The sequence below is a fragment of the Canis aureus genome, chromosome 14 (assembly GCF_053574225.1).
Source record: "Canis aureus isolate CA01 chromosome 14, VMU_Caureus_v.1.0, whole genome shotgun sequence".
Classification (NCBI taxonomy): domain Eukaryota; kingdom Metazoa; phylum Chordata; class Mammalia; order Carnivora; family Canidae; genus Canis; species Canis aureus.
Genome location: NC_135624.1, coordinates 29,040,616 through 29,059,965, shown reverse-complemented (window position 1 = coordinate 29,059,965; position 19,350 = coordinate 29,040,616). Strand labels below are relative to the sequence as shown.

At 39.2% G+C, this 19,350-nt stretch overlaps 1 long non-coding RNA gene across 2 annotated transcripts in view; it reads right to left on the bottom strand.

Moving 5' to 3' along the window:
* LOC144283317 (uncharacterized) overlaps positions 1-19,350 on the bottom strand; it is a 139,888-nt gene that overhangs the window by 45,861 nt on the left and 74,677 nt on the right. Inside the window, exon 3 of one of the 2 annotated variants that reach the window (XR_013351825.1) lies at positions 4,391-4,690. This is a non-coding gene — a long non-coding RNA (uncharacterized LOC144283317). Of the gene's footprint in view, positions 1-330; positions 4,691-19,350 lie in introns of those variants that run through there. The other variant, XR_013351824.1, reaches the window with a different exon arrangement.

Genomic DNA, 19,350 nt, shown 5'->3' with positions numbered 1-19,350 from the left:
GCTAACAGAGCTTTCTCATGCTCTCTCTTTGGGTTACCAATGGATTCTGAAAATTGGAACCTAACCCAGCCAGTGTAAGTTCGAGGGAGTATTAAACTCTGGGAAAGGAAAGATGTGATCTACTGAAACTGGTAGGACAAAACATCCGAAGCCTTTGTGGTTTCATTATTTGGTTATTAAGGAGTGGTTTTAACATCAAAATGTGACTTTTAACTCACATTTGGCAAAATGCCTTTACCACAGTGTTAGTGACAATAGAAGAGCTCAGAACCCATTGCATATTCTTCCATACAATGACGCTCAGGAAAGAAAGACACTTTATTACCAAGGATACTTCACTTATTTATTTAACACATAGTTATCAGAGCCTTACCTTATGCTCAGTATGAAGGTTACATATATGAATATTACAGTATAGCTCCTTCCTCAAGTTATTAAAAAACAGGACAGGGATACATAAACCAGTAACTAAAACATTAAATAGAAAAAGACAACCCATTCAGTTATCAGAACTTCAATTTTTTATAGGGTAAAATGATGCCTAGTGATTATAATTCTTATCTCAAGTGGTTTTAAGTAAGAAAATATAAGTAAAGTGTGTGACACAAGTAGGAGCAGGAAATTCATAAGTGAAAACCATTATGATTTTAATATTGTTCTTCTTATAGATCCAAATATATATATTGAGCATTGAGAATGTGTACATGAATGTGTGAGAATGTGTGAATATTGAGTGAGTGTGTGTGTGTGTGTGTGTATGAGTGTGTGAGAATGTGAGAATGTGTGAGTATTGACTGAGTGTGTGTGACTGTGTGGGTGTGTGAGTGAGAATGTAAGTCTGAGTATTGAGTGTGTATGAGTGTGTGTGTATGAGTATTGAGTGAGTGTGTGGGTGTGTGAATGTGTATATGAATGTGTGCAAGGTCCAAGGTCTCCACTGTTAAGGGAATGTCTGAGAATGTGGAGGCTCACCCTCTATCAACTCCCAAAGGCAGGAAATGACCGAGTTAGAACAATAACTCCAACTGGGGCCTGAAAACAGTGTGTGGGGGGCATTCACTGCTAGCTGCCAAATGTTTCACATGACACTGTGGCTGCTCAGAGTTTTCAAATGTGGAAGTCAATGAAGATCAAGTATTGCTATTATTTCAGGAGGAGGAGGAGGAGTCTTCAGGGGAGATGAGCACGGGGCATGATAGCCCGAAGAGCAGGAATGAGTCAGTCTATGGTTTCAGGGAAACAGGACAACACCTTTGTAACTCCAGACAAATGATTTTGCTTCACCTCCTACCTTCTCTCACAAATGGCCTTGAAGTTGTTTTTGTGGGAGGGATGGAAAATGCTCTCTACATAGTCATATTTTTTGTTGCTATATAAAAAATACAGTCAAAGACTCTTATGGAGAGATACATCATGGTAAACAAGCTTAGTTTCAAAAACATAAGAAAATACCCTCTTAGGTAATTTGAATTTTCAATTCATTTCAAGTCAACAGACAGCAAACATTTTTTTTTCCCTTTGCTAAGTGTGTTTTGAACATTATTCTAGGTATTACGGAAGGTACAAAATAAAAGGAAATACTATCTTTGTATGCAAGAGAGCTTCAGTCTATTATGCAGGGAGTATATACTAAGAGCTATATGATTATTGCAAACCATGCTGTAAGAGTCCAAAGTGAGAAAATCACACAAACATTACAAAACAAGTTAAAGGATATGCATAGGGTTTGCATTTTTTTTAGGTCTTAGAAAGGCAGCAGTTCCAGTAAGAGGAAATCAGAGGAGAGAGTACTTGGATACAGGGAAGACCATGAGAAAACCCAGAAGGAAGGGAGATGTGCTATTTAGAAAATACAAATTGTGCAATTCAGCTACACAAAAATGTCTAAATTGGAAAATGGCACAGGGCAGAGATGAAAGACAGGAAAGCAAAGTAGGATCCATGATGTGTAGGGCACTGAATGTCAAGGTGAGCAATGTGGACTTCGTACAACAGGAAATGGGCAGTGGTTTAGAAAAAAGCATCTGAACATGATAGGCTTAGAGGACTCCTTTGGTACCTTGGATCTTCTAGAAGCATCACATGCAGATTCCCCTTTCTGGTCTTAGAAATCTCTACCGTGAGAATAAGACCATGTAGCCTGCTGAATGATGAAGGACACAGGCTCCATCATCCCTATTACTCTAGGTGACAGGATGCCAACTGCCAGACATATAAGTGAGGCCATCCTAGATCATCATCCACAAAGTGACTTATCAGCCAGCTATAAACCCTTGATAAAGCCTAGCAGGGTTTATCAAGGCCAATTCAGACAAGAACCACTCCACTAAGCCACAGAATCTCGAGCTAAATAAATGGTTGTTTTAAGCTAAGTTTTGGTGTGTTTATTTACATAGTAGTATGAATCTGTCTGGGCACAGTAAATCCTTATTCATTCAGGAACTAGTAAAAATGCATGTTTTGGCATTAAGAGTCATAGACGGTATTTAAGAATCACTGGAAGTCTTACAGATGATAGACACACATTTCCTGAGTCTTTATCAAGTGTTATTTCTGTATTCTAATGCAGCTTCCCTCAAGTTCTTGGGAAATAGGACCTATCTTATTTCCTTCCTTCCTTCCTTCCTTCCTTCCTTCCTTCCTTCCTTCCTGATGATCCTATTTTCTCTTGTGGCCCATAGGGCAAGTCAGGCTCTCTAGCCAATATGATGGGTAAACACACAAGGAATGATGCCCATGTTGAAAGGATAACACACAGGAAAGAGGTAACACAGCAGACCTGTGGCATGATGATGTTAGTCAATATTATTGAAACTATAAAACTGATGTGAGTATTAAACCTGATAATGTAAAACAAAAACTGTGGCCACCTACAATGAACTTTCCACCTACAGGGAGAGATTAACATACACATGGTGATAAGTACCACAAGCGAGAATCTTGTCCTGTGAAATACCCAACTGCTCTATGTCTCACATTGATCCATTTGGTCAGTGACAACTCTAATGTTTTGCTGAGAAAGCCCCTAATCTTTGCCTGAAGGGCACCAGATTCATTCTTTAAATATAAAGGGTTTTGGCTGTTCCCAAATAGAGGCTTAGGCATGCTAACATGCACACACGCATGCATGCACACATGAATACCATAAGAAGAAAATGGACAAATTCTAATGGGAAGTTAAAAATCGAACAAATCACATTTAGTCATGGGTAGCAAGAAAGGTCTGAGATGCTTCCTAAATGTCTGTTCTCTTTTTTCCATCCTGTCTCTTTGAATAGGAGTTTCTTCTTCTAATGAGAATTTTGGATTAATTTTGTGAGTCCCACCAAACTCTATCATTTTATGCTTACAGCAGAGGCAACTAATTGGCATCACATTCTTCAAGCCTGTGAGTCAAAACTATTCTCCACAATCTTTCAGAAGTAATCCATTGTTCCATTAAAATAGTTGCTGAATAGCAATACATTTGCATCTTATTTGTTCCTTAGTAGTGACACCACTCCCATCTCTATAAAGTTTATAAAGAAGGGCTTTAATCTTACAGTTGAAGTCAGGGTACACAATAGGAAAAACAAACCACAGTCAAAATGAAAAAAAAAATTCTGTACTTTCTGAAAATACTAGCAAAACAAGTGACAAATCAATACCATAAAAACTCAATGCTCTGTTATTTACTGTAGATGTGTGGTCTACAAATCTCTACACAGGACCATGAGTCCTTTTGTGGGGGTCTTCTTTTGTAATTTTACTCAAATGCTCCATTTTTCCTTCTGTTACCCAGGTAATTGTTCTTGTACCTAATTGTCAAGTACCTAAAATTCTTATGTGTTTATTCTTTATTGTACTTTTTACATTTTAAATGACTTTCAAACACATCCTCACATTTGATCATCACACAAAACTGTGAAGGGTTTTTGTAAATAAGAAAATTGAACTCTTAGAATCCAAGTGACTAGCCCCAGTTTACATAGCAGATCAATGACAGATTTAGGGTGAAACCCAGACATCTCACCTTGAAACCAGTTTTTTTTCCTATTACTTAACAGAGGGTGGGATTTTGGATAATTGTGTAGGCCTGCCTCAATTTTAGAGACAACATTACTCACCAATTTCATTGCTATAACATTCAAATCACATAAAGAAGTTGATCTATATGGTGCCAGCTAGGCCACTTTGCTGCTCATCTCCCCATCTGTTGGACAGCTGGACAAGGGAACAGCTGCCAATCAAGGCTGTTTTGCCTAGCACTATCAGATCTATTGGCACCCAATACCATATGCCAGCAGCTGGTGCCTGCTGTTGTTGAATAGACCTTGTTTGGGTGGGGTAGGGCCCCAGTTGTTATGAATGCAATAATTAAGGTTAGAGCCAGAGGGTGAATTAGACTTACCATTGAAAACAGTTCACTTCCAGGTTTGTGGAATCATAACCTGGATGTTAGTGTCAGACACATGAGTGCATGGATCCGTAGTTGCGACTTCTCGATTGTGTGATGCCAGACAAATCACTTTGCCTCACCCAGCATCAGGTTCCTTACTGTATTATGTAAATAGTGTCTCCTTTACAACAGTGTCCTGGAGATGAAATGAGTATCATCAATCAGAATGAACTGATCCTGAAGTCATCTCAGTCTGCAGCTTGGTATAATCTCCAGAAGAGAAGGAGTCACTTCTTATTGATTTTCAATTGTCTGAGGGATTGGAAGGAGGACGAGAGGTTAGACTTTAATATGTATTATTCCAGAGAGAAGAACTAAGACCAAAGATCTAGAAGTTTCAGAAGTTCCAGCTTGATGGAACCCAGAGCACCTGAGAGATGGAAACAGTGGGAGTGGCGTGCCACAGCAGTGACTCCTGGAAAGAGGCTGTTCCATGCTTCTCTGTTAGTTTCTGATGGCTTGCTGGTAGTCTTGGGTATTCCTTGGCCTATAGAAGCATTCCCCTGATCTCTGCCTTCCTCTTCACATGATGTTCTTCCAGTATGTGTATCTCTGTGCCTGAATATTCCCTTTTTATAAGGATGCTAGTCATATTGGATTAGAGCTCACCTTAATATTTCACCTTAACTCATTACATATACAGAGACCCTATTTTCACATAAGGTCACATTCTGAGATATTGGGGTTAAGACTTCAGCATATGAATCTTTAAGGGACACAATTCAACCCAAACAGGGCCTTGTATGTGGAAAATGTCCAATGACATATTTTTGCAGGAATGCATTTAAAATTGGAGTGATCAAACCTCAGAGGTAGAAATAAATTGATAAAATGAGCTCTGCCCCTTTGCAACACTGGTGTTCCTCAGAGTCATGCAGTGATGCCTGCCAAAGGGAGAATTTGTGTCACCTCCAGTCTTCTATGACTGTGGGCAGATGAAGAAAGAAAGCAGGGGAGAGATGGTCTTGGAAGGATACATGACTGCTGCTTAAAGAAATTAGATCCCTTTGCTTGCTAGGGTATTATTAATCAATGGCTACTGTTGGACTGTCAAAAGCAAATTAATTAGAAAGGAATATGTTAGATTATTGTTAAATTTTAATTAGTGATAATATTAATAAAATAATATTTCTAAATGATAAAATATTAATAATATTACTAATAATTAATAATATTAATAATAAAATGTAGTGAGCACTTACCATGTGTCAGATACTGTACTACTGAAGTCATCTATGTGGTTAGATGGAAAACAGCTCCCATCGATGGGTGTATTACCATTAACCCCCATTTGCATAGATGAGGAATGGAATCTCAAAGAGCCACTTGGCTCAAGCCAAGATCACATTGCATGCAAGATGGCTCATGATTCAAAAGAGGTCCATCTGACTCTAAAGCATCATCAGTCCTGTTCTACACTGCCTTTTCTCAACTTTTACTTTTCTTCATAATGTAGTTCAAACAAAATAAACTGCTTACTGAGTCAGAGTGGAGGTGGAGGGTGGTGAGGATGATGTTTGTTTGTGCATCCATGTATAAAACCGATACATTTTAAAGAGAGAGGGAGGAAAGGGACAGATAATTGGTAGAAGGAAGAATTCTTACAAGTTTATGTTTTAGGTAGGTATGTGGGTGGCTATTTATAACCCATGTTCTTCAAATTATTTTTGGCTACTGCTGCCATTAAGTAATAATATGACAACAGAACAATTCAGAAAATTCTGTTTCCTAGAAAGGCACCTGGCCCTCCCTTCTGCGGGGGTGTGAGGAAGAGCACCAGATGTGCTGAGGTTTGTCTGTTCTAGCATTCTTCTGTGGGTCTCACCACAGTCCTTGAAAAGGAAAATTATTTTAGGTGAATTAATTGAACGAAGGTTGTGTGTAAATTGTGTCTTTGGCTCTCCTGATCAACGTTATCACAGTGAACAAAAATGTTGAGTACCAGGCTGGTTACCCTGCAGACCCAATATTCCATTTTGTTTTGGGGCATCAGAAAATAGTTGTATGAGCCTCACTCAGTCAACTAGTGGGGAACAGGTTCAGAGGTCCAGCCATGCTTCTTCCTAGAGCACAGCACTAGTAAATGTGCTCTTCTTCAAGTAGGGACATATTGAAATTAATCCATGGACACTCTCCCCACTTTTTTCCCAGTCTTGATCCTCAGGTTGCTGACTTTGTAACCATAGTCCTCTATTTAGGAAGTGACATGTAGAGGGTTGCAAACTGCCGGAACCTACCTTACCCATGTCCACTTGCATACTTCCACTCATTTGTCTGACATGATCTGAACTAGTGTTCCCAGAGAATTTCACACACTTCAGGTGCGAAGTCTATTTACTCATTACAAGAAAACTATCAGGCATTATTCACCCCACAGTAGTGAAGGACATAGAGGTGAAGTAACTAGGAAAAAATGCAGTTTTCTGTTTGCAACTTAAAACATTTAAGCAGAAACTGTATGTCCAGCTCATTCATTCATTTATTATCAGACGACTTTACACTGTGCTAGTGATGAAGATGGAAAAATGTATAATATAAATAGGCTCCCTGCTTTCATAATTCTTATTGTCTATTAGAGAAACAGAATAAGACATATCATCATACAAATTACTATATGTTTATAATTGCAAAAAATATATATTATAAAGTGAAAGCACATAAAAGAGAGATGTTATCTGGTCTGAGTATTGGAAGAAGCCTCACTGAGGAAATAATATTTTGGCCAAGACATGACAGGAGCAAGAGTCAACCAGAAAAGAGACTATCATATGGAATGGTAGGATAGGAATTAATTTCAAGTACTGTGGGTGAATGAGGATCCAAATGATTTAGAGGACACAAAGGAGGAAACAGATGGTATGAGATGAAGCTGTGGTATTAAGGAGGGACCAGAACATGCAAGTACTACAAGCCACTTAAAGGATGGTCTATATTCTAAGAATAATAGGACATCATTGGAGGGTTTTAATGAGAGGAGTTACAGGGCCAGAGAGCATTTAAAAGATCTCTCATGTCAGGAGACTAAACAGAAGAACAAGAGAAGGTTGAAGATCTGTTAGAAGATTCTGGAAAGCTCCTATGAGAAAGATGTGGTATCTTGGATTAAGATTAGAGCAATGAAGTTGTAAATAAGTGGTTGGATTCAAAAACTACTTAGAAGAGGTCTTACCTAGATTTTAATATCATTAGATGTACATCTGAGGATGAAGAAAATGTCCAAGATGATGGAGGTAACAAACATAAGTAAGTGAGAGGCTGTAGATGCCACTTATTGAGATAGAAAATGCTAGAGATGGAGAATATTATCTGGGAAAAATTATGAGGTCATTCTGGGATATATAGGATTGCATTTACCTGTCCAACATCTAGTCTAAAATGTCAAATCAATGTTTGGATATTCAGGTAGAGGTCTAGAGCTTGGGAAAAATGATGTACATTAGAAGAAGCATCAGTCCAAAAAGTCATAGCCTTTGAGGTGTTAGTGATGCCATAGGGCACAGAAAATGTGACCTAGGGAGAAGTCCTAGACTTCAGTGACAAGATAGCCACGAGGAACCCTGAGTTTTCTGATATCTATTTAGTGGAGGAATAATAACTGGGAGAGGGTTTTAAAAGTAGTGACCAAAGGTGCAGGTGGAAATGAGAATATTGCAACAGGCAAGTCAAAGGAGGAACATAGGGACCAACATTGCTCAGAAGCCAAGTAAAGGTGCAGAGATTGCATGGAACTGGAGATTTGTATATCAATGAGATCTTCTGGACATTCATTTCCAAGAAGCTATGGAAGCAGAAGCCAGAATGGAGTGGGAGGTGAGAAAATAGAGAAACACACAGAGAAAATACTTTAAAAGTGGTGAGAAAAGAAGAAAAGTGGGACAACAACTGGAGGGAAATGATCAAGACAACATAGAGGGCTTCTTTTCTACCATCGGTTGAATCAAACAACCTCCAAGGACTTCCTAAAGTCACAAACTCCACCATAGTAACTCCTCACAGTCAAGCAAGTCTAAATAGTTGTGTTTCTTAATGTGTGCATTCTCAATTCATGACATAAAGCCCATCACATTATAGATGCTACTAAATGTTTGTTGAAAGATAAAAGTTATAATTGTGGAGTACCTGCTAGGGTTCATGAAACACCCACACAAAATGAAAGAACTGTTTGACTAGAGGTCTAATAAGAATAAAGGCCAAGATCTTTGAAAATCAAAAATGTGAAATCCTTGCGAACAGAATGACTAAGTGAGCACAAGCGCTGCAGAGCTCCTCGTAAGGGAATATACACTTCTTGGCCAATGAAACCACCAATGCAGATGTATACATATCGGACATGATTAATTTAGAAAGTATGATTGACTGGCAGCTAGAAGTCCCTTTACGGCTGCTTTTTTTTTTTTTTTTTTCTTTTTTTTAACAGTCAGTATTGGAATGATCTTTTCTCACCCTTGAATGCTGTGAAATTAGTATCAGGTCTCAAGATCTGTAAGGAAGTGATTGAAAGCCAGACAGAGTAAAGATGAAAGTACCTTGCTTCTTGAGTTTCTCAAAAAATGTATTGGCTTGATCGCTTATCAATAACTGTCTGGTTCCTGGCTTTAAAGCCTGATGTTAGAAAAGCTTGAGAAATGTACTTAGGCTGATGCTCAATATTTGGAGATACCTAAAGCCCACAAAATGTCACTTAGTCTAGTGTGTTTGAAACCAACCTTGAGGCTAGAAAACCTAGATCTTTAAAAAGGATTAACAATAAGAGTTAACATACAATTCCATCCTGCTGTGCCCCTAAATTTGCTGTTTACTCTGCCTAGTATCAATTTCCATAATAATAGTTAACATTTATTCAGTGCTTACTATATGCCATACATTGAGCTGCTGTTATTTCATTGAACCGTCAAAATACTTTCCATTTTACAGAAGAAAAAAACTAAAGACAGGACAAATAACTTGATTAAGATTGCGTAGCTATGAAGTGGTTCAGCTGGGATTTAAATTCAGCTGGGATGCTGACCAATGCAGAATAACAAAGTATGCCAGAACATTCATTCTGCAGAGAATGCACTGACACAGATAATAGCCACCTGCAAAGAGGCATCATCTCCATCAAAGCCAGTAACAACTAGAGGGTAGGACAAGGACCTACAAATGGCTCCAAAGCTCCCCTCCTTCTCACAAAAGCTGGGAAAGCTTTCTGATCCATCTAGGTGCCATCTTGAGAAGAAAGAAAGAGGAATGGGTGGAGAGGTCAAATATTAATAGTTTACTTTCAAATGATTACTTAACTATTAGGCATCTTGGTGCATCTGGGTGGCTCAGTTGGTTAAGCAGCTGCCTTTGGCTCAGGTCTTGATCTGGAGATCCTAGGATCAAGCCCCGTGTTGGGCTCCTTGTTCGGTGGGGAGTCTACGTCCATTTCTCCCTTTCCCTCTAATCCTCCTCCTTGCTCGTGCTCTCACTCTCTCAAATGAATAAATTTAAAAATATTTAAAAAAAAACAAATTATTAGACATTTCATTTGTATTGTAAAATCTGAGGTGTTTATTAGCTAGCAAGTTTTTTCTTCCTACCCAGAAGATTAGAGCTCAGAGCCTATCTTAGTTGAGTTATGCTAAAATAAGAGATCTTTCATTTCTTTGCATTCCTAGAGTATAATGTGAAATTGGTGATGCTGCAACATCAGAGGGAGTTTTGGTTGTTTGTCCCCAAACAACCTCAACGGTTATAACTATTGATATCATCTATCCAGCACAATTTCTTTGATAAAATTCTAGATGTTTCTATAGTTCTCCATTTTTGCAATTCCTCTCACATGGATGTCACAAACAAGGGAAAGCTCCTCCAACAATTTAAGGTCACAGTTGTCATCTGATGTTAACATTTTTGTGTGGCCTCAGTCCTTGAACCCCCCAGAATGGGGAACCCAGTTACACAAAGCAAAGTGAAGGGCCTCATTGGATGGTGGAGAAGAATGGACAATGTCTTAAGAGGGGTCCAAGATCACTTGATGTTTCCCCTCAGTCCCTGCAGGGCTATACTAGGGAAAACAAATGAAGTTTGCAGATGGAGGGATTTGGGAAATAGAGATTCACAGTAACTACTTGAATAGTTTATGAGAAGCACTTTAAAAGGATCATTTTCTGAATCAATTTAATCTTAGTTTTATGGGATATCAGTGTTGGGAGGAAATTTAGAGATTGTGTGGTTTTTCTCTATCAAATGAAGATTTATAGAAGGGAACCCAAGGTGACAAGTGGAGTTAATTCAGGAATGGAACTTTTTGTCCAGGAAGCTTACTGCTCACTAACTTTCATCCTCAGTTGTCCAGTGGATAGGTTTTACTCTCATATTTCCTAGCTAACCCTTCACTCTTCATAGACCAATTTGACATATGTACAGTGAGCTTAGCGTCTCTCATTTATATATTCATTTATTGAAATTTCTAGGGCATTCTCTATCACCAGGCACTGGGAAAAGAATATTAATATATAGACCCTTCCCTCATAGCACTGAGAGTAATAGGGGAGACAGATGTGAAAATGCAGAATCAATCACACAACCCAAACACACCGAATCTCTTTTGTGATTACCGTGTCTGTGTGACTCTCATTAACAGTGCCTGGAGTTGAGATGACTGACCCTCCATCTCTGTCCATGGCATTTACCTGGCATAGTAAATGAAAATATTCCTGCAATAGGAATGCTTGATCATTTAAGAGGACACACTATTATTCTTTTTTTTTTTTTTTTTTTAGCAAATTCAATGCATTAATGCATATACAAACAATTTCATATGGTAACTGTTATCCATAGAACCACAGATTAATTGGAGCAGAATAAGGCAACTCAGACAATAGTCTGCCAAGCTGTTCTGGAGAGCCCTCAGCTCTGAAGAGTAGCTTCTAGATATACTACCCACAGGTTGAGTGAAGGCCCAGTGGCTCCTCCCTTCCACCAGGTCAGTTCCACTCCGCCTCTCTCATTTTAGTCTTGCAACATAGGATTTCACTTCATCAAAGTGCTCACTACTTTACAAAACATGAAAATTATTGATTTTTATTAACACCTTGATTTTCAAATGGGGAAATTGAAGACCAAGAAATCAAATACTGCTAAGGCCTCAGTGCTGAGTCAAACAGCAGTAAGGCAAATTTCCTACTCCCTGCCTGGTTCTCCTTCCACTATGCTTCCCTGTTTCTTCCTTCCTTCTTTGAGAGACTCCACTACCCCTGTGATAGGAGATGGAAACCATTGGCTCTTATCCCCCCACACATAGAAGTTGCAGATTTATATTTCTTTGCAAAATACTTGGCTTCTGAATCATTTCCCAGAGCTAGACTGGCTTCACTGAAATAGGAAAGGGAGAGCTTACTGAAATAGGAAACTTGTCCTATCCTTGAAAGAATTCAGTGACATTTGACAAAGCCATTATCTTAATAAAGAGGATCACACACATATTAATTTGTGATCCAAGTGATCTGTTAAAGGTGGCACAGAAATGAAATTGTTTTTATTTCTCTGAGTGCAACAAAGTCAGCATCATAAACCCAAAATGAAAATAATTATATGAAATATGAAGTCACACTCATAAGAAAAACAGGGTCTAACACATTTGTTTACTTAAGAAAGTATCTAAGAAATGGACATACAACAGCAGGTACCACAAAAAATAAATGAGCATCTGATTATTTAAAAGCAACATGATTTTAAAAGTTTAATCTGTCATTTTATACTGAGTAATTTTATCTAATCTTGATCATCAATGAAAATTATTATGCAGGGAGATCTAAATTGTTCATATTGTACATTTAAATTAATTGGTTGTTACAAATCCATACATATGTATCTCCAACATTGGCATACATGCATACATACACACACGTGAATTTTATGGTTATGAATACACACTTACAAACAGGCATACATTCTCTTTAGAGTTGAATAGACTTGCAGATTCAAGAAACACAAGTCAAAAACTTGTCATAAGATGAGAGCTTTGCAGATTGTATAATATCTTTAACAATTACTCTTGAAAGCCGGGCTCAAAGGTAGTAACTCCTCAATTTTACATCATCCACAGCAGTGGTCTGTGAAGGACCAGAGAATAACTATATTAGATTCTGTGGACCTTAGGGTTTCTATTACAACTACTCCACTCTTCCACTGTGGAGAAATCAGCTATAGATGATGGGTAAACAAATGGGCTTGGCTGTGTCTCAGCAAACTTGATGAAGACAACTAGCATTCAAATTTCATATAATTTTCATGTGATGAAGTGTTCTCCTTTTGATATTTTTGAAATAGTTTTTAAAAATATGGGTCATATTAAAAGGACAGGGCTGTATTTTACCTGTAGACTAGTATATTGGCCCTTGCCATACAGCATCCAGTATATTCTCAATATTAATCATATGACTATTTTCAAGGATAATGCAGTTTGCTCTTTTTTCCAGTGATGGAATAACTGTCTTGAGAAGTATTAAATATCCTACAATTGAGCTATCCAAGTAGAGCTGAGTTATTTGTTCATGAACTTTGCCTCACAAAAGCCCTTCTTGCCAGAAGGGAAAATTGTGGTGAAAAAAAAAAAAAAAAGATAATTAATTATAACAACATTTGCCCTCCATGGGGTAAAATAATGAACACTGGTGGAGGGATAAATCTTTATACTGTTCCCTTCCTTCCAAACACAAGTGAAGCCACATCCAGATATTGAATCATATAAAAGGAAAGATTGTAATGCCAAAGCTTCCACCAATTCTTTGGCTGTCAAAAGTTGAAAACCCCAGATAGATGGCCCTTTGTTTAAGAGAAAAGCGTAATAACTTTTTATATTTTTAAAGATTGGCAGAGCTGAGAGTTTGGGTGAAAAATAAATTATTCTGTGCACAAATGGAAAAACTCTAAGAAGTTTTTCATGTTGGCCTAAAATAGAGGTAGAGAGGAGTCCAGGAAATGGAAGAGAGAGAGGAGTGTATGAAGAGAGTGAGGGCCTGGCTCGTGTGCAGCCAGAGAGACCATGAGGAAAACTCCAGCCAGTGAGAATGCCCTGTGAGAAGTGAGTCTGTAGAACTCTGGAAAGTTGAGACCTCATTATTAATTTCCCATGGTTTTCTGTATACTACCACACAAACCACTTTTTTTTTTCTTTCTGAATCTTGAATCAAAACAAGAAAAGAAGATGAGGTGCCACATTTGGGTTGATTGAAGCTAGGAAGTTAAGAGCCACAAATGACAAGACACTAGTGAGATCAAGATCCAGAAAAAACCTTGGAACAAAGGAAGAATGCGAATAAATAGGGGTAATGTGTGACTTTCCCCAGTAGGAACCCAAGCAGAGCTAATAGTAGGATGTATCATGGCTTGGTTTTTAATGTATGCAGACAGGAGCTTGAGCCTACTGGTCTCAACATTAGAGGAAAATCGTGACCAGCCATCAACTGTAGGATTTGGGACACTCAGATGTCTGGTACTTGGGTCATAAAGGGAATACTGAAATCTTCCAAACTCTAGTGTGAAGGGAAAAAAAAAAAAACCTCTTTGCACAAAGCCCTTTCCAGTTTCTACTTTCATTCCTCTACACACCCTCGATTCTATCAATATCAAGTGATTTACCTCGCAAATATACTGTGATTGTTCGAGCACCATCTTTTACCCTATCTGAAAGGCTCTTTTCTATCTACTACAGTACTCCTCGGATGTGAGTGTCAATCTCTTATGAAGACGTGCTATAGTCTCCTGGTTCCTTCCTCCTTAGTAGCAGCTTATGTCTGCTTCTACTGTAATCCCTGCCACTCTGGATTCTTGCTACTGATGACATGATTGTCTCCCCATCAGAAGCATAAACTCCTTAAGCAAAGGGAAAGATATTTCTCACATCTTTGTTCCAGGAACGAACAGTGTTGAAATATGGATGTGCAACAAATCTTGATTAGATATATGAGTGAATGCTTGAATAGTGTCTTGTTATGCAACTTTGTTCAAAACTTGACGAGAAGAGCTCCAATAAGATGTTTGAGTTTTCTTTGGATTCTCACCCCACCCCAGTCACCATCTGTGACAGAGAAGCTATAATTATACACTTCTTGTGAGGATTATCATGGTGATGACATCACGATTTCAGTCAACAGAATTCATGAAAACAAGGCTCAACTCCTTTGCACTCTTAAGGAATGTAGGAATTTGATTTTGCAATTTAGCAGCTTTTCTCTCCTGAACGGTTGGTTTCTAATCTGATTGTATCAACTTTTTTTTAATTAAATTCAAACTTACAGAAAGTTTATTTATAAGAATCATACCAAAAAGAAGCCACTACATACTCTTCACCAGGTTCAACAGTTGTTAAAATATGCCATATTTGTCTTTTCATTTCCATCCCCCACGCATTATATATATATATATATATATATATATATATATATATGTATATATATATAAACAAGCCGCATACGTCTTGCCCTATATAAACAAGCTGCATACATCTTGCCCCTATACTGGTAAATTCTTCAGTGTGTACTTCCTAAGAGCAAGGGCATTCACCTCTACAACCATGGTACACGAAAATCAGGAAATTTAACATTGGCATAATGTTATTAATTAGCCTTTGGATCACAGTCAAATGTCACCAGTAATCCCTATAATATCTTAGAACAAGTTTTCCTCATTCATTCTCCCATTCAGGACCACATATTTCATCTACATGCGATGTCTCTAGGCTTCCTTATTTGGGGATGGTTCCTTAACCTTACACTCTTGCATAACACTGACCCTTTTGGAGAATACCAGTCAGTAACTGTAGACAGCTCCTCAGTTTGGGTTTATTTAATATCTCCTAGTGGCTTGATTTGCTTTATGCATTTTGGGCAGGAACATCGCAAGTGACGTTGGCGCATCTCATTAGGACTCACATGGTTCATCCCACTTTTGGTAATGTTTTCTCCACAAACTTTAATAATCTCAGATAAAAGATAGTAACTTTACATGGAGAAACCTGACAAACATATCTTCATCAAATAACCAAAGTTAATACGATCAATAGCTAATCTTTTAAAAAAACTATTTAAATAAAAAGTTCAGCTATTTCAGGAACTTATTTACCACCCATGCAAATCACACATTCTGAAAAAAAAAAAATGCATGAACAATGTGGCCTTTGGTGTTGGTGGCAATATTTACTGAGCACCCAGTGCATAAGATGTAGAATAATTTCAAAGATGTTCACATACACCAAGTCCTTAATCATAAGTTGCTTACTGCTAACATTTCCACGTATCTTTTTTAATCTTCCCATGACCTCATGTACAAATGAGGAAACAAAAGGAACTTGGCCAAGGTCACACAGCTTGAATATAATGTTGGAATGTGAGCTGCTTTTTCTCTGCCTGCTTGCCCAGGAGTCTCCATTCTCCAGGTATTTATTCAAAACCAGTGAAAAAAAAAAAAAAAAAAAACCAGTGAAAAAGTGGGTACTCAACATTAGAAAAGCACTCAGCATGAGCTCAGGGGAAGACAGGTAGAGGTTCTGTTTTCCTCCTATTTAATAGCACTCTGTATCTCCCTCATTAAAACAGTAATTCAGAGAAACTTTGTGGAAGAAGATTGAATAAGGGTAGTGGGGGCTGAACCAAGAGGTCGTGGAAGGGAAGAGGATTCCATTCTCCCCCGCATGAGACTAACCCATGCTGATCTGGATGTAGGTATTTCTGGGTGACTGGGCCCCAGCTTGTGAGTGCAAGCGCCTTTTTCAGAGAAAGCAGGAAACTGTGTTTCGCTGTATATAGGAACTTAAAAGCAACAACTATATATAGCACTCCAGCTCACAAAAACCCAAAAGCCTCCAAAGAGCCCCAAACTCTCTGTTTCAATCATCTTCAAGTTCCAGATAAACCTCATTTATTGGCGGGAATTTCATTAAGCAAATATTTGAAAGAAATGTTATAAAATGGGGGTCATGATGAAACAGCCCCATGCAGTTTGCAAGAGAAGAGGTGGAACAGAGCCAGACCAAGGGGAAGAAGGTTGCAAAGCTGCCTGCCTTTTCTCTAGAGCTCCTTCTTCCATTCTGAGTCTATAATGAAAGCTCATGGCACCTGTGAGGTCAGTGAGACAGGATAGATGCTTTGCAATTTTTAACATTTGCAGCTACTTAAAGTGGCTAACTGATTTTAGGAAATAGCTAAGTTCTACAGAGAATGGATGAAGCTGGAAAGGGAAGTGGAACTGTAAACACCAGAGGGATAGTGGAGTCCTAAAGAGTAGGTTGCAATCACTAGCAGAAATCCTTCCAAACTGTACCTTTCCTTCTCCTTTGCCCTTGTGAGAGGATGCGTGGGCCTGTGCATGGGAATAAACTATCCAGATCACTTTCTTTTTATTAGCTGCTGTCTCATGCTCTGTGCAACACCAACTAGATCAGTTCTCCTTGCCTGGATCACTTGGTCAGAGACCACTCTCAAGAGATGCATTACTTTCTCCTGGCTGATCCCAGTGGTCTGTTTTGCTCTCTGTTCTTCAAATGCACCACCCTCCATTCCTCCATTGGAGCATCCTTTTGTTAGAGTAGAGTAAAGCCCATATCTTCCAACTACCTTGCCTGCTTCCCTCAAAGACCAGCACAGGAGAGCAAGAGTGTAAGACAAAGCCACACAGGGACCAGGCAGAGAGCAGTTAAGAGCTCAGACTCTGAAATCATACACCTGAGTTTGAACAGAGTCCCTCCTGTTATAAAATTCTGTGCTCTTAACAAAGCCAATTTGTTAAATTCTTCATTTGTAAAAGTGGAATAATAACAGAAATATTGTCTCATATAAAGCATGCAAAGCTCTTGGCACATGGTAAGGACTTAACTACATCTTTGTTTTTAGTATTGGTAGACCATCATCATCATCATCATCATCATCATCATCATCATACTTGCTGATGTTGCTTCATCAGCACCATCATCATCATTCATGTCATAGTCATTATGAAGAAGTAGGCAAGAAATAAAAATCACAGGTTTGGAAAATTCTGGAAATTTCAGACTCTTACAAAATTCTCACTGTGGGGAATATGTCCCATTACCCTTCCTGGAGTGACATTTTCCTTTACTAAGGATGTCTTTTTCTCAAGGGAGAATGCGAATTTATGTGGGGATAGCAATAAGAAGAGGGGAAAGGTCTAGGCCTACCTCTACTCTGGGCACCAGGCACAGATGGGCTCTGATGAAGACTTGTAGGAAGCAGAGTAGAGTGGCCACCTGGAATCTTCTGACAGTCTCTCACTTCCCCCTTTCCCCTAGGCCAAATGTACAGACAAGGCTTATCCCTGGGCCTTCCCTCTGCTGTGGCATTTATCACACCATGTTCCCAGTGTACTGCAGGGCTGTGGTCCATTTTCTTGGCTGCCTCCCTGATTAGACCACAGGTGCCTCCAGAATGGGGGTGTGTTCTACTCTGCCCCGGGTTTCTCAGGTCAAGAACATGCAGGAGGATAGGGCTGGGTCTGAGCTCCCTGACTGACTGATTAGTCTTTCTCAGTCTCGTTTTCTATTCCTCTTCTGTCAGGGCGAAATCACACTAGAACAGGACAATAACCCTCCCTCTTCAAACACAGAGCCACTCCAGTGGACCAATGAGAAAAGTACTCCAACATGAATCCCCATGTCCAGTATCTCATGGTAGTTAAAGTAGGGGCAAGCAAGATGAGTACAGGGGTGTTGGGACTTCTGGTCCACATTTCTGCACAGCCTCTATATTTAAGGGTTTGTAGTTTCCATTGGGTGTTTATGATTTTGGGGAACCCCAGACAGGTGACTCACCACAGAGAACTACCCTCCTTCCACAGGAAGGATCACCTGTGCTCCTTCTTTCATGCCCTTCTTGATTGAAAACTGCCCTGACATCCAGTGACCACATCCTCCTTGTCATTTATACCTCTCTAGGGTCTTCCCCTACCTCCTCCCCCACCTCCACTTTCTTGCAAAACTTGCTCATTCTAGGCATCAGCCAAATTCTTTTGTATTAATGTGAGGGTGGATGCTAAACTAAAATGGTCTTTATATTTTTTGAGGGGCCTTTAGAGGTCAGTATCTCTACCCCAGGGAATGATTGCAAGTCCTAAGGCCAGGAGGCCAGACATGAGGGGTGGGGCAGGGAGTGGTTGTGCTCCAGGGAATGATGCAAACTCATACAGCCTATGCCCTTGAATGTGTTGATGTGTTAGATGATTGGAAAGTGAAACACACATTGTCCACCCTGAGACTCTGGAATACTCCAACTGGTGCCCAAAGTCTCAATCACACTATCCGTTCATTTCACAAAGTAGAAATAATAGTAGTGGAAGTAATTGTTATATTGACTGTTCGCTATGTGCAGGTGATACGTACGTATATTCTTTAAGGCAGGAGTTATTATGAAGAAAACAAAACTCTCGGAGATCTTGAGTAACATCATATGGCCTGGAAGTGGCTTTGAATCCAGGGCTTCCCTACTCCAAAGCACACTCTTTTATTTCCCTGTGTGGTGGGGAAATTTCTGCCTTGTAGAAATACAGGAGGGTATGGATTTAGCAATGGGAACAGAGAGAGGGAGACGAAGGCCTGCAAAGAGATCACCATTGGGAAGCCTAGGGGTCAACTTTTTGTTGGTTTGCTTTGGGTCCCAAGGTATTTAGTAAACAGAAGGTAATCAAGCAGGGCCAATGGCTACCAACCCAAGCAATGTACCCCCTTTGTGTTATGCCTATCTTGGCTCACAAATTTATGCCACCTGTTGGTGACTGGAGGCATTTGAAGATTTAAATCCCAGACTAGAAATCAGAGAGAGGGAAGTGCTGGCTGACTGTGTTCAGAGATCTGATAGGGAGTTTGTCATTTATTTCTGTATCAGCCCAGAGGGATGCTAAGGAAACAAAGACAAAGACTCCTTGTGCTGCCCACT